We start from the raw sequence: 16,196 nt of genomic DNA on the forward strand, positions 1-16,196 counted from the left end.
ATCTCTAATTTCTCTGAATACCTTTCATTTTATTCTATTTTTATTATAAGAGAAGGTTTCTTGATATGAATGTTGTCCATCCAAATTCTAGTTATGCAGATGCCTAGCCCTGCCATCATTAGTCTCAAGATTTTTTAAGAGCAGGCACTTTCAACAGCCATTGAACATACTTTTAAATAATATTAATTGTTCAAATATTATCCATGCTAGACTTTACTACGGAGAAGAGAAGCTAAATTGAAATTGCCCAGCTTTACAAAACATTATTTTCAACAAGATCCTTTCTCAAAACCAAAGTATCTTTGTTCTTTTAATTACTTACATTTCAAAGTATTCAATAGTTGGGACTTTCCTGGTGGCTCAGTGGTTAAGAATCTGCCTGCCAATGCAGGAGACACGGGTTCAAGCCCTGGTCCAGGAAGATCCCACATGGCACAGAGCAACTAAGCCTGTGCACCACAACTACTGAGCCCACATACCACAACTACTGAAGCCCACACGCCTAGAGCCCGTGCTCCACAACAAGAGAAGCCACCACAATGAGAAGCCTGTGCACCACAACAAAGAGTAGCCCCCCCGGCCGCAACTAGAGAAAGCCCGTGCACAGCAACAAAGACCCAACGCAGCCAAAAATAAATAAATAAGATAAAATTTTTTTTGAAATCTCAAAGTATTCAATAGTATGTTTATTGTAATTACAGTGTCAAAGCTAATGCGTAAGTTCCCAGAATTGTATACACACATATATAAAGGTAAAAATGAAAAAAATATCTCAACACGTAACAAGAGTTTCCAGATAGAATACAGAACACCTAGTAAAATCTGAATCCCATATAAACAATGAACAAATTTTTAGTACAATATCAAAAAATATTGCATAAGAGATACTTACACTAAAATTATGTATCTGCAATTCAAATTTAACTGGTTTTAAATTTTTATTTGCTAAACATTATAACCTTAATATAACTGAAGTATTTAACTGAGGATTACCTTATATTATAGTTCTATATAATTTTTCACGATATTCCACTGAAAAGTGACATAATACTATTTTTAACCAAATTACATTTTAAATATTTTAGAGCAATTAAAATGTATACCTCCGTTGAAAAAAATTTTACATTTTTATAATCAAGCCCATTGGTGATCCTTTTTTAAAATATGTAATATTTATGCACTAGTTTAAAGTAACAGAATTAAAATGGTTTTTGCTCCCATTTATATTTTAGGCCAGGTTTTCTTTCCATTATATACTAAATATATGTATATCAGGTCATAACACCCAACTTCCCTCAATTTTACCACATGTGAGTCCCAAGGAGACATCTCTGCACCTATTCAGGTGGAGGGCAAAGTTTAAGCCCTATTTAGCATGATAGCGACATTATAAAGCTCTTCACTACCGTCTCCTTGTGGAATTTTATGCTTTTCCATTGAGACACTGTATTCCATTTCTTAAGAGAAATATTAAAAGAGGAATTTGGTTCCAGGAAAGAAACACTCAATTTGGAAGTGATTTGAGAAATATATGCATAAATACAGCCCAATAATTGAAGGAGGTGCAAACAGGGAAAGTAGTTACTTACCCTAGGCTTTGTTTTGATAATATGATTTATTAGAATAGTGTTGTAACTGGATAAATGGATTTCAAGACAAGATATGGATAAACACAGTGACACAATGGTTCCTTAGTGTCTTATTAGTGGCACTGACAGACAAGCACTAGTGAGGCTCAGTCATACTGATGAGTAGGCGCCAGACTAAGACAAGACATGCAGAGTGTTGGGAGGACAACGGTAGTTATAAAAGCACTACCGTTATAAAATTTTATAACGGTAGTTATAAAAAAAAAAAAAAAGGAACAATTCTGTTCCTTTTTATGGCTGAGTAATTGGACTTAGGCTACTTTGGTTCATTTGTAGAGATATGGATGGACCTAAAGACTGTCATACAGAGTGAAGTCAGTCAGAAAGAGAAAAACAAATATTGTAGAATAACGCATGTATGTGGAATCTGAAAAAAAAATGGCATGGACGATCTTATTTACAAAACAGAAATAGAGACACCGATGTAGAGAACAAATGTATGGATACCAAGGGGGAAGGGAGGGACGGATGAATTGGGAGAGTGGGATTGACATATATACACTATTAATACTATGCATAAAATAGATAACTAATGAGAACCTACTGTATAGCACAGGGAACTCTACTCAACGCTCTGTGGTGACCTAAATGGGAAGGAAATCCAAAAAAGAGGGGATATATGTATACGTATAGCTGATTTACTTTGATGTACAGTAGAAACTAACACAGCATTGTAAAGCAACTATACTCCAATAAAAACTTTTAAAAAAGGAACTTAGAAAAAAAAACCATCAAGTCCAATTCCTTTCTTTTAAATTTAAATAGCTCGTTTACATTCAGAGAAAAAAAAGTTTAGATCATATAACAGTCAGATAGAATCCAACCTTCCAACCCCCCAATCCACCACTTTGCCACTATTCCCTAACACCTCAGAGCATCCACCTACTCTGTAATCAAATATATATCAAGAAAAGAATGGCTGTCTTTTGCCATATGTAAGGGTTCCTTTACAGTTGGCTTCATAGAGTTCCTTCATACTCTAAGGGACGTTGTACACAAAATGCCAGAGGTGTCTGTGGGGCAGAATAATTATTAGAGTTGTGAGGACTGCTGTTACTTCTCTAATTTTCAATAATATAATATTTATAGAATAGAAACTTAGATGGCTTTAATCAGAATTGTACAATGTTATTACATGATCCCTCGATATCCTTGCCTTAGGTAAAGATAAGGCATTTGATAAATCTGTAAGGTTACTGGAAGTTCACATCAAAGCAGTACTATTAGTTATTGTTCTGAGACTTAAATTTCACCAATTGAATCCACAGCTTGGTGAGGACTTTGCTGCTGTTATTTCAGATCTGTGCCATTTTTCTGAATGCTGTAATTTAGAGGATTTATTAGTAAGTATGTTGCAAGATCATCATGTGTAGAGTCATGATGAAGCCCTCCAATAAGAACTAGAGACTGAACCAAATTGACAATTTATAATGGCCCAAAAAAAAGCCCAGACCAGGGAGATTGCATCAGTACGTGTCCTAGAAATGAAAGCAGCAACTTCTAATATGAATTCTGCTCATAAAGCAGGCAGAGTGCTCTTGGCATCAGTAGAACACTGTAAATGCACGTCCTGAAATATCTACAGATCCAGTCAGACATATCAATTCTCGGTTAAAACTCTGGAAGCTCCACTTACGTATTCTAGTAAACAGGCTTTGCAAAGGAATGGACCACTGAGGCTACACTGAATCTGAATGAAGTTTAAGATATGCCAGGCAGTTTTCATGGCATTAGGTGACCTTAATTCTGTGGCAGTGAATCAGACTCAGACGGTTGAGGTTAAATTACCTTAAGATACGAATGCATCTGATAGAGACTTAGGTAAACCATCAATAAAAAGGCTGAGAATCCAGTAAAGGACCAATTCTAAATTTACAGGACTTGTGGTTTATAATGCTTTGTAAAGTTACTTTCCACAAAACTTTTCCACAAGAATCTTTGCTACAGTTAAGGCATCATGTATTCTTTAAATTATAACAATCAGAGGTGTTTTTGAATGCTGAATGTTCCTTGCGACTCCATCACAGACATACTCTAAGCACGATGGAAAGGAAGTACATCAAAATTCTCTTGGGAGGGAACTGAAATACTGCTGAGAATTACAAGAGTCAACTAGAGAAATTTACATGCAAAATCCTGTGATTACTTTAGGCAGGACAGGGAGAATCCAGTAAGTTGCAAATAGACCCTAAACTGCAAAGAGGAAAAGGTAGATAAGCCTATTTTATTACATGAAGTTTTTTCAAACTGGTTATCTATTTAGGATAGAATATATAAATCAGACCCTCTGTAAATAGTTTTACAAGCAGCTGAAAATTTGAGGGGGCTACATAGTCACTATGATATCAAAGGAGTAGTGTCTTGACAAACGTGACCTAAGTTAGGGCTCCTTTGGTTGAAAGGCAACTGAAACCTTATTTGTGCTGCCTTAAGCTAAAGGGGAAATTTATTGGAAAGAGACAGGGAACAGGTGTGCTCCTGGGCCTGTGGAACAGATTCAGGGGCTGGAGGCGTCTGGTGATCCTGAGAAGCTCTCCTGCATCTGTCACATGTACTCCCCCAGCCCATCTGCTTGCTCTTCCAGCTCACTTGCATTTCTCCCCAGGCCTATCTTAGAGCCTAACCTCAATTTGCATCTAGCTCTCTCTCAGTTCAGTAGGTCTGGGAAAGGTCTTGTTAGTCCAGCTCTGGACGGAAGTGTATCCCAAGTTGAAAGTTTGTGTCACAATACTTAAGATACGGGCTTCTCTGGTGGCGCAGTGGTTGACAGTCCGCCTGCCAATACAGGGGACACGGCTTCGTGTCCCGGTCCGGGACGATCGCACGTCCGGAGCCTGTGCTCCGCAACAGGAGAGGCCACAACAGTGAGAGGCCCGCGTACGGCAAAAAAAAAAAAAAAAAAAAAAGATACATCTTTATCTTTTCTTTATAATTCTTTTAAAAATAGAAGTACTGCCTTAATTCTGTCCACCTATCCTTAAAAGAGACTTGCATAGAAATGAAAAATGTGTATCTTAGAAAGACTTTAATCAAGCTTCTCCTTCAATCTTCAAGTTATATTAATGATATATTATCTTGGTGTTACAGTAATAAGGACAAAAGTAAGATGGTTATATGTTAGGAATGTGGTCAATCTGATGTTACTGTTTTGTAGTTTTTGTAATTTATCAGTGCAGAGGCTAGATTGCAGATAACCTAGAATGGTTTTACAGAAATATATATAGGAAATGCTCTACACCTACTTTAATAATCACTAACAGTAATAACCCAAACTCCAAACCCTGTGCATCAATAAATTGAAGAGGGAAAGGGGTTTGATTTATAGTATACAGAGTAAAATTGACTTACTTACAACCTTTAACATGTCACCTAAATTTGGTCTGTTTGGTCACCATTTTTAAAGATAATTTTACATTCAGGCTTTTCGTACCAAATAAAATAAGATAAAATAAAACCAGATTTTCACAAGATCTAAATGTCTTTTTTACTCTCATTAAGTATACGTGTTGGTGGAATAATAAGGAAGGAGAGTCACATTTATAGCTAAGACAAATGTATATTTGAGTTTTATAGAGCCCTTCCTGATGCTATCAGACTAAGCTGAAAGCTTCCAATTTGCATAAAACTGCAATGACTATTCAAATCAACACATGGTTGGGCCCAGTTTTATACCTAATTATTCCAGTTGATATTGTGTCTCTGTCCATTCAAATTGCAATTTAAGAAGATAAAGATAGATGTGAGCATGCAATTCTATCCTAGTTTGGGTCAATCTGTTATTTATCAATAAACATAATGAATCACTTAATTGTTATTGGTCTACTGTTAATACAGAATATTCTGCTTAAATGTAGCAGAATGAACACATAGAATCAGATTTTTTTTGAAGATGGAAGGTTCTTTAGAAATCATGTAGACCAACTTTGTCAATTTATTGCTGGAGAAAGTGCAGCTTAGAACTGTTAAATGATTTATCCAAGGTCACACAGTCATTTGTTCTTAGGATTCAGTTATTACTTTGCCTAGTAGGAAATATATTTCTAAGTTACTGTGTGCACAAATGTACAGTTCTGAGGATGAAAATGGGTCCTTTTAAAACGAATATAGACCTACAAAAAAGACTTTTTTTTTTTTGCGGTAGCGGGCCTCTCACTGTTGGGGCCTCTCCCATTGCGGAGCACAGGCTCTGGACGCGCAGGCTCAGCGGCCATGGCTCACGGGCCCAGCCGCTCTGCGGACCGGGGCACGAACCCGTGTCCCCTGCATCGGCAGGCGGACTCTCAACGGCTGCGCCACCAGGGAAGCCCAAAAAAGACTTATTTTTTGATGAAACACATGGGACTTTCTAAGGACCAGGTGCTGTTGTAAGCATTTTTCATATACTGAGTCATTTTATTATTATGGAAAATGTATGAATTAGGTACAATTTGTATATCTATTTTGTAAATGTAGAAACTGAGGCGCAGAGGGTTTATGTGCCTTGTTAAACTTGCACAGCTAGTACAAAGCTGAGCCGATAGCTGAAGTCAGGCCCTCCAGCTTCAGAAGTCATACTCTTCAACACAGCATGATGTTGCGTTCCTTAAAATTAAACAAGAGTTTTTACCTATAATATGTGGATGTTGGACAAATAATGCCAATCGGATACAACCATCCTTCCTATTATAGGTTCTTCTAGAACACTGCAGTATCACTTAATTTCCTGTCATATGAAGGGATCCTTCATAGGACATTAGAGATAAATGTTTCTTCTATCTCTAATCCACTGTCTACAAGTATTGCAATCTCACTGAAATTATTCTTGGGCAGTGTTTAAACGTGTATCTCAATACTGAAACCTGAACATCAGGTTATTATGATACTGGAAATAATGCATTTTAAAGTGAAGAGCATTTTCTACATCTATTATTGAGTTAAATGTTGCTAATTAAAGGTTAGTTTTGTCCTCAGTAATTACCAAATTGCATAGTGTACAAAGCAGTGCAATTGTTTAATGTCCCAGGTTTAAATGTTTGCTTTTAAATGGCATTTCAAAATTGTTCATATTGTATTGACAATCTAAGTGATTAAAGTTTATATGAGCTGAGAACTTTACAAAATCCGTATGTATATATATAAAGTAAGTATTACATAGCCATTTATTTTGACAATCCCCTTTTGAATATCTACCATGTGTCTAGCTCTATGCTCCATACTAGTATAGACCCATATTAGATACATAATTTAAATGCATATGGGGGTGTGGTAATAGAAAGGGGGACTCAGAAGCATATATAATTCAGCACTTCATCTTTATGCTGCAATATAAGAGAAAATCTATTTATATAATTATAAATTGTAATGCCAAATCAGGATTTCTACGCCATTTGGGATAGTAAATTAAAGCCTCGTATCCTTTATATAAAACTTCTGTTTTAAAGAGATTCTATAAAGCAAAATTCTTCTCGTTCTGATTTTAGAAGGAAGTTCTTTGAGGCCCCAAATAAATAGGATATATCTACTTAACCAAAAGGAAGCCTACATTGTATCTAATTACCAATACAGTTTGTATCCAAGATTCTAGAAATTACAGAGTGTAGTAAATGACCAAAAGAAATGTAAAGTTATGTATAATAAATTCAATCTTGAAAGATTATTCATAATCCATTTTCTAATGTAGATTGCTTAAGACTGAACATTTAATTCTTGACGAAGTCTGTCTTATGGATCAAATAAAATGTCATTCTTGGCTATGAATGTAGTTTAACTCAAACATCCAAGTTTCATAACGAGTTCCTGTTACGCATAGCAATTGCCATCAAATGAATTATATTCTATAGGTATGATGATCCATTAGAATTCAAATTAACCAAATTTCAAGGGCCTCTGTTAAGTTATTCACACTATTGTTAGTAAAAGCCTGTCATTGTTGCTTCAATTACACATCTCTCTTTTCAGTAATTTATAACTAATCTGAGCTGAAACAAGGGCTGCATTTTAAAGACGTATGAGTCCAACTTGGATACCACTGGAGGCTGTACAAAAGTAGTGCTATTTTTGGTGAATTTAGGAATTAACTGTGCATAATGTTTATGTTATTGTTGGTAACTGATCAATCCATATCTTTAAAAATACTATAACTTTCCATGTAACAATGTACTGTCTTTCTGAAATAATCTTGTTAACCAAAACATCCTCCTTTATTCAAATAAGTATTTCACATGTTGCCTTTTTTGATATTACCTTCTGCCCCAACTCTCACCGTTAACTGAAGAAAGTTTAAGTGATGTTCTAGAATGTTCCATCATCCACAAATTGGTCTAGCAACTGCCTTAAATACAGTACACAAAACAAAAATGTATTCTTGCCAAAACACGAATTTACTTCCTCTGGTGTATTTCTTATTTTACATTCAGATCCAAGATAGCTGGTCAAAGAAATTCTTTCATTTTATGGGGAAAAAAAATTCTCAAGATCAACAGGGCTTCCCTGGTGGCGCAGTGGTTGAGAGTCCGCCTGCCGATGCAGGGAACACGGGTTCGTGCCCCGGTCTGGGAGGATCTCGTGTGCCGCGGAGCGGCTGGGCCCATGAGCCATGGCCGCTGAGCCTGCGCGTCCGGAGCCTGTGCTCCGCAGCGGGAGAGGCCACAGCGGTGCGAGGCCCGCGTACCACAAAAAAAAAAAAAAAAAAAAACGATCAACATATAGCTTCTCAGCTATAAGTTCTGATAACCTGGACACACAACCTGGGAGATAATAACAGTTAACTGGTAAAAGAACTACATTTGAGAATGTTGCAGTAGTATAGATCTTGATATTGACATTATCAAGATCTCCACTTGAGTTAGTTTTCCAAACAGAATTTAAGCATTTCAGGGCATTCTAACTCCAATGCTTACAAGAGCTAACCAGACCACATAAAGTGGGGCAGGTGTAACGTCCTAGAGTATGTGGTGGAGAAGAGGGCTGGGAAGGGCCTGCCCTGCCTAAAAGGAAGCTAATAACCAGCTCAAGCCAATCATCGGCAAAAGGGAATGTAGACCCCGTGTTGCCATATTTCCAATACTTTACAATAACTCAGAAGTGCAATTTTTTTTCTTGAAATATTCTAGTTTTCCAATAAAAAACTTTATCCAGGCCATATATGTCTTTAGACTATATTCTATGTGAGGGCTGGTCATGTGAGATATCTGATATAAAGTTGTATTTAATCAAAATTTTGTACTTTCTGTAATTTTTATAATAAGCTTCATCTCCTAAAGGAAGATGTTTGGAATTATAGCCAAGAACAAATTCTGGTCTGGAATTTCTCTCTTCCTTTTGTTCTCAGGACTTCCTACTCTCTTGGGGCAGGAATTGGTCATCTTTGTCTTCTGTCATATCTATATGTTTATAATATTTCCCTCTCTAAAAAACTTTACTTCTCAAGGATACAGAGATACCTTTAGATTTGTGAATGTCTGTGTGAGCATATAAGTACATTTTATTTTTTCCCAGGTACTGCCACATTGCCACACACCTAACAGAAGGTGCTTAATGATACTTGCTAAGTTGAAGCTATCTGCTTATACTTAATATAAAAAAGAACAACTTCAGGCTTATAAAAACGTGAAGTGTCCATTGTTTTCTCAATGTCCATGTTGCTTGGCAAGAAATCACCTTTATTTTTCTCAGCACTAAGGCATTATCACATAAAACCTTCTTCCCAGTTTGAATAAGCTCATAATCCTATTCCATTTTATGTGCAAACGCCTTTGGCCTCCTGTTTCCTGTGATTCGAAATAAAGCTCACAATTTTACCCTCTGACACTACCACGCATTATACACTCTTAAAAAAAAATCCACATAATTAGAAATTACTCAGCAAGAGAAACTGGAATTTTTCTTATATTGCTTAGAGACTCACAATGCCAGGTTGCCACTGTACTTCCTGGCTCTGGTCACTGATGGAGTTCAAGGTGTCTTAAAACAGATGATGCCATTTTAGTTTTTGAACATATACAATTTTGACTGAGACAAAGTTACTGTCTTCAAATTTTTCTTACGAGGTGTAAAAAATGGTGTCATACGGTGATAACTGTCTTGCTAGCTTTGAGTGGTTACATGCTGGGAGAGAGGCAGAATCAAGTCTGCATGAAGAGCATAAAAGGCCTCAGAGAAGAGGGGACATCTGAAGTGCGTCTTCAAGAATTCTTACGATTGGCAGGCATGATTTGTGGCAGCAAAGCAGGAGAGGGAAAGAAATTTAAAGAGGAAAGAATGAGTAAAGGCGTAAATGTAAGAAAATGCATGACATATTCAGGGACTTTGTTCAAATAAGAGCTCACAGCCCCTTAGATAGGTATGCTTGGTGGGATGAAGCATAAATAAAATTGAAAACTATAATCTGAGGCCAGATTAGAAAAAGCCTTGAAGGTATGCTAAGGGGGTACAGCGGACTGACCCTGGTTGGCTCCCAGTGACTCATGCCTCCTTGGGACTGGCACTTTGGTAGTCCCCTCCCATACTGATTCTGAGCTTGGCATGCGGCTTGCTTTAGCCATTGGGCCAGCAGCACATGTGACATAAAAACTGATATATGAATGTGCATTGGAGCTTGCCTCTTAGAATCCAGCCATGATCTGAGAAACCCAGGTGGTCTACTTGTAAGAAGTACACAGAAAGAAAAGCCCAGTCATCCCAGCATCCTAGTTCTTATCTTCCCTGTCAGCTGAATGAAGCCACACAAGTCCCACCACGTGAGAACAGCACAGGAACTGCCCCCGTCAATTCACAAAATCACCAAGTTTTAGAGTAGTCTGTTATGCAGCAATACATAACTGATGTCGGGGTTAAAATATTTTATCTAGGCAATGAACAGTCAAAATTGTGCCATTATCTGTTCTTTAACTGGGGCTGTAACACGGCAAGGATTGAGTTTGCAAATATAAATAGTGGTAGATACTGAAGACAGACTGGGGCCTGGGTGAGTGAACACTAAGACAACGTTGACCACCACTGCACACTGCACTGGTCCAGAGAAGAGATAATGAGTGTTTATGCTAGAGAAGGATTTAACAAACTTTTCTTGTTAAGGGCTACACAGTAAATATTTTAGGCTTTTCTGGCCAAAAGTTCTGTTACAACTACTCAATTCTACCATTTTATCATGAAAGTAGCCATAAAGTATATGGAAATGAATAAGTATGGCTGTATTCTCATAAAACTTTATTTACAAAAACAGCCATTTTATTGGATTTGTACTAAAGCAAAGGCAGAAGAAATAAAAACAGAAGATAGATAACATTTTGTAGTAAGAATCAATGTACTATGGCCAGTGAGAAAGAAAGATCAAGAATGACTCACAGGGGCTTCCCTGGTGGCGCAGTGACCGAGAGTCTGCCTGCCGATGCAGGGGACATGGATTCATGCCCCGGTCCAGGAAGATCCCACATGCCGTGGAGCGGCTGGGCCCGTGAACCATGGCCGCTGAGCCTGCACGTCCAGAGCCTGTGCTCCGCAACGGGAGAGGCCACAACAGTGAGAGGGCCCACGTACCGCGCGCAAAAAAAAAAAAAAAGACTAACAGTTTAGATGACCAAGCAAATGACACTAGTGGTTACTGAGATAGGCAACACAGGGTCAAAGGAGGTTTTGAGTGAATCTGGTTTGGGACACCTTGAGTTTGAAGTGGGCCACTTAGGAGAAGAGTGTACTACTTCCTTGGAAATACATGTATTCAGGACTGGATCGGGAAGGCATACATTTGGGGGTCAATTGCTTATAGGTGGAACTCGAAGCCAGGAGTAAAAGGATCAAATCACCTTTCTAAGCTTCTAATGCTTATTACACTGTTGGCATGTAGGAAGTACTCGATAATAAACCATAACAAGATGACATAAGTCAGTCATGATTCTGATTACAATTGTATTATCAGTAGAGAGCTGAGTGACAAAATGTGGGGATCGAAAACAGGGCCCTTGAGGAAATTTTTATTTAAGAGGCAGAGGGATGGAAGAGAAAGGATCAAAAGAGACCAGAGGGGTTATCAGAGGAAAAACCCCATTGAGAATGGTATCCTGGATTCAAAGAAGTGTATTTCAGAAAAGGGACATTTGTTGACGTCCACTACTGTGGACAGTAGCAGCAGGCTGAAGCCTTGGACAGCTCCTTAGTCTGGATATGAGTGTGTGACCGAATAAGAATCCTTCCTAGAGATGTTTTTGTGTGAAACCAATGGGGAAAACTCTATTGCCTCTTTTGCTTATAATAGTCAGTTTTCTATCTCTTGAACAGATCTAGCCCTGACTTACACATTTCCAGAAAGACAAACTCTACGAGAAACACGTTAATGTGCCACATGATCCAATTAGGGGTAAACACTGAAATCATTTAACCCTGGTACAGTTCCTTCATTAAATACAACAGCATTCCCTGATGGCTTTCTTATCCGTCGGTGTCATTTGAAGTCTCACACTGCTGCCCTCAGCCCATTTGCTTTATTTCCACATTTTTTACTCAGACTGTTTCCTAGCTAGATTCATGACTATGGATAAGGTTCAAACTATTAGAGAAGCAAAGTTCCTGAGGGCAAGAAACCGCTTCTCATTGTTCTTCATTATTTACACATTCCCCTGTATGTTTCCGAAGCACTTAACCTAATTTACATTTTAATGAACTACCATACTGTACTTACCAAATGTTTAGTGGGTCAATACTAGAGGACCCATTTTAGCAATCAGAAACAAGCAGTAATCAGAATGAGAAATGAGAGCATCTGCAGAACTGGCACAACTAGGAAAATTTTTTAATTTCAATTATGATTTTGGTTATATCCATGCATATTCTTGTACTGTTATTTGGTATGTTTTTAAAAATCAGATCACTATGTTTGCTTAAATATATGTATCTTTAAAGAAACACTGTATCATTTCCATAAATGGTAAACAATATCACTTGACAAAAATAAAAGGTAAACTGAATATATACTTATTAGAAAAATATGCATTTTTCTGAACCAGCTAAAGATGCTCCTGGGCCTCCAAAGGAGAGGCCTCCCCATTTGGAAAATCATACTTGTGGGAATTGAGGTGCCAAAGAATTACAAAAAGAGCAGGCTTTAGGCCTGATAAACACGTGTTCAATCTCAGTTTTGCTTCCTTCTGGATCCTTTTTCTACCTGTAGGCATCTCTACTTCTTCATTACACACTTCACATTTTAGTGAATTATTTAATATCAAGTTTTTTGCTCTAGAGTCTAAGCTCTGTGAGGACAGGAAATATATTTGTCTTTTCACACCAGCATGTAGTACCTGCACACGTGAGGCATACAGCAAGTATTTGTTGAATGAACGAATGGATGGATGAAAGAGCTAACCTCTCTGAGCTTTCATTGCCTTATGTAGATTAAGGTGAAAATAAAACATACCTTGAAGTGTTTATGGTATTAGAGATGATATATATATATATATATATACACACACATATACACACAATATGTATATATTATACATATATATATTTATCTAATAATATATATAATATATATATTAACCACCTAGCATAGAATGTGGTTGAAATGATGACTTTGAAGCATGGCACCCATATCCAATAAATCAAACTAAAAGGTTCATGCCACTTACAGAATGGGTCACTTAGTCACATTCCTAACCTCCACCAGCCTTTCACGTTTCACCATTGCTGAATACAGACACCCTTCATTCCCCCTTCTCTTTGTGCACTCCACTGCTGTTGGAATATCCTTGCCCCATCTTCTAACTTATGACGATTTTACATGCATATCCTGCATCAAGTCCCCAGATGCAGAGGGCCTGAACACAAGTCCCAGATCAAGCCCCTTCCCTGGGAAGCCAGTCGCGAGGCAGAGAAATTGCTTTGCCATCTTTTGGTCTTCAAATCACTCTATTCCTACCACTGTGGGAACAACTGCATTTTATTGTAATCACCCATTTCCACAGTGATAATCAGGCTAGACTTCACATTAAGAACTGAGATCTAATTTCCAGATGAAAGAGGGGAAATTGTTTTAAGAGTGCTACTTCCATAATATATTCCCGATACTTTTATTCAGGGCTATAAACAGTGCAACGTTTTCATTGCGATTCTTTTGTTAAGTAACATTAATAAGCAAAGTCAACAAAAAAGACCCACAGTGTATCTGCTTTCAATGGATAAACTAAAAAATCTGGTCTGCGTGCATTTTTATTTTTCCTGCTTTAGTCTTGGTATTGCCTTTAGAAATGTCAGCCTCTTCATTAAAACTTGAGCTCCTTGACAGCAGATATTGTGTCTAATTCATCACTTTAGCCCACCACCTAGCACAGTCCAAGGAACCTAGTAGGTGCTCACAGGATATTTGTTATTGAATCAATAAATAAATGAGCAAATGATTTTTGAACTTCACATATTAATTATTGTACATATGAGAAAAGAGAACACTGGAGTTTTTTTTAAATGTATGCAAACTCTCTATAATGCAGAAAATTAGGTAGCTGGATTACAGGAAGAATTTTCTAAAACTTTACACCAAAGGGTTCAGATAATTTTCACTTGACCTAGGCTGGGGGCGGGGGGGGGGGGGAAGAGTGCGGTGGTTGGGGAGGGGCCAGAGATGATGGATGAGAAGTAGCCCTTTAAATATTTACACATCTCTTCTAACAGTGTGATGAACTAGTATGCCTTTTACATTTTGGATGAAGAGCAGGACTCCTCTGGTAAAAAGCAAAGCCTTTTGCAGACCCATTGAAACAATAAATATTTTCTTCTAAATAAAAGTACAGCTTGTGGGAGACATTAAAGATGGCAGAAGAGTAGAACGCGATCACCTTACTCCCCACAGATACACCCGAAATACATCTACATGTGGAACACCTCCTACAGAACACCTACTGAAGGCTGGCGGTAGACCTCAGACCTCCCAAAAGGCAAGAAACTCCCCACATACCTGGGTAGGGCAAAAGAAAAAACAGAAACAAAAGAATAGGGACGGGACCTGCACCAGTGGGAGGGAGCTGTGAAGGAGGAAAAGTTTCCACACACTAGGAAGCCCCTTCGCGGGCAGAGACTGCGGGTGGCGCGGGGGGGAAGCTTCGGAGCCGCGGAGAAGAGCGCAGCAAAAAGGGTGCGGAGGGCAAAGCGGAGAGATTCCCGCACAGAGGACCGGTGCCGACCAGCACTCACCAGCTCGAGAGGCTTGTCTGCTCACCCGCCGGGGCGGGCGGGGCTGGGAGCTGAGGCTCGGGCTTCGGTTGGATCCCAGGGAGAGGACTGGGGTTGGAGGCGTGAACACAGCCTGAGGGATTAATGCGCCACAGCTAGCCGGTAGGGAGTCCGGGGAAAAGTCTGGCGCTGCCGAAGAGACAAGAGACTTTTTCTTCCCTCTTTGTTTCCTGGTGCCAGAGGAGAGGGGATTCAGAGCACTGCTTAAAGGAGCTCCAGACACGGGCGCGAGCCACCGCTAAAATCACAGACCCCAGAGACGGGCATGAGACGCTAAGGCTGCTGCTGCCACCTCCAAGAAGCCTGTGTGTGAGCACAGGTCACCGTCCACGCCTTCCCTCCCGGGAGCCTGTACAGCCCACCACTGCCAAGGTCTCGTGACCCAGGGACAACCTCCCCAGGAGAACGCACGGCACGTCTCACGCTGCTGCAACGTCACGCCGGCCTCTGCGGCCGCAGGCCCGCCCCGCACTCCTTGCCCCTCCCTCCCAGCGGCCTGAGTGAGCCAGAGCCCCTGAATCAGCGGCTCCTTTAACCCCGTCCTGTCTGAGCGAAGAACAGACGCCCTCCAGCGACCTACACGCACAGGCGGGGCCAAATCCAAAGCTGAGCCCCGGGAGCTGTGCGAACAAAGAAGAGAAAGGGAAATCTCTCCCAGCAGCCTCAGGAGCAGCGGATTAATCTCCACAATCAACTTGATGTACCCTGCATCTGTGGAATACCTGAATAGACAACGAATCATCCCAAATTGAGGAGGCAGACTTCGGGAGCAATGATATATATATATTTTTTTCTTTTTCTCTTCTACCAAGTGTGTATGTGTATGCTTTTGTGTGTGATTTTGTCTGTATAGCTTTGCTTTTACCATTTGTCCTACAGTTCTGACCATTTTTCTTTTTCTTGAAGTATAGCTTTTAGCACTTATTATTGGTGGATTTGTTCTTTGGTTTGGTTCCTCTCTTGTTTTTTTTTTTTTAATTACTTTTTAATTTTTATATTTTTAATAATTATTGTTTATTTTTTATTTTAATAACTTTATTTTTTCTTTCTTTTCTTTTTTCTGCCTTTGCTTCCGAGCTGTGTGGCTGACAGGGTCTTGGTGCTCCAGCCGGGTGCCACGCCAGTGCCTCTGAGGTGGGAGAGCTGAGTTCAGGACATTGGTCCACCAGAGACCTCCTGGCTCCACGTTAATATCAAACAGTGAAAGATCTCTCAGAGATCTGCATCTCAATGCTAAGGCCCAGCTCCACTCAACAACCAGCAAGTTACAACACTGGACACCCCATGCCAAACAACTAGCAAGACAAGAATACAACCCCACCCATTAGCAGACAGGCTGCCTAAAGTCAT

The 16,196-nt window shown here is 39.2% G+C and overlaps 1 protein-coding gene across 8 annotated transcripts in view; it reads right to left on the bottom strand.

The window, feature by feature from the left end:
• Positions 1-16,196, bottom strand: part of LRP1B (LDL receptor related protein 1B) — a 1,831,517-nt gene that overhangs the window by 1,264,780 nt on the left and 550,541 nt on the right. Inside the window, exon 1 of one of the 8 annotated variants that reach the window (XM_079925120.1) lies at positions 14,808-15,224. The exons of the other annotated variants lie outside the window; for them this stretch is intronic. The gene's annotated coding sequence lies outside the window, so the exon portion shown is untranslated. Of the gene's footprint in view, positions 1-14,807; positions 15,225-16,196 lie in introns of those variants that run through there. 8 annotated transcript variants of the gene reach the window in all.

This window comes from Stenella coeruleoalba (genome assembly GCF_951394435.1).
Source record: "Stenella coeruleoalba genome assembly, chromosome: 6".
In the NCBI taxonomy this organism is placed as follows: Eukaryota; Metazoa; Chordata; class Mammalia; order Artiodactyla; family Delphinidae; genus Stenella; species Stenella coeruleoalba.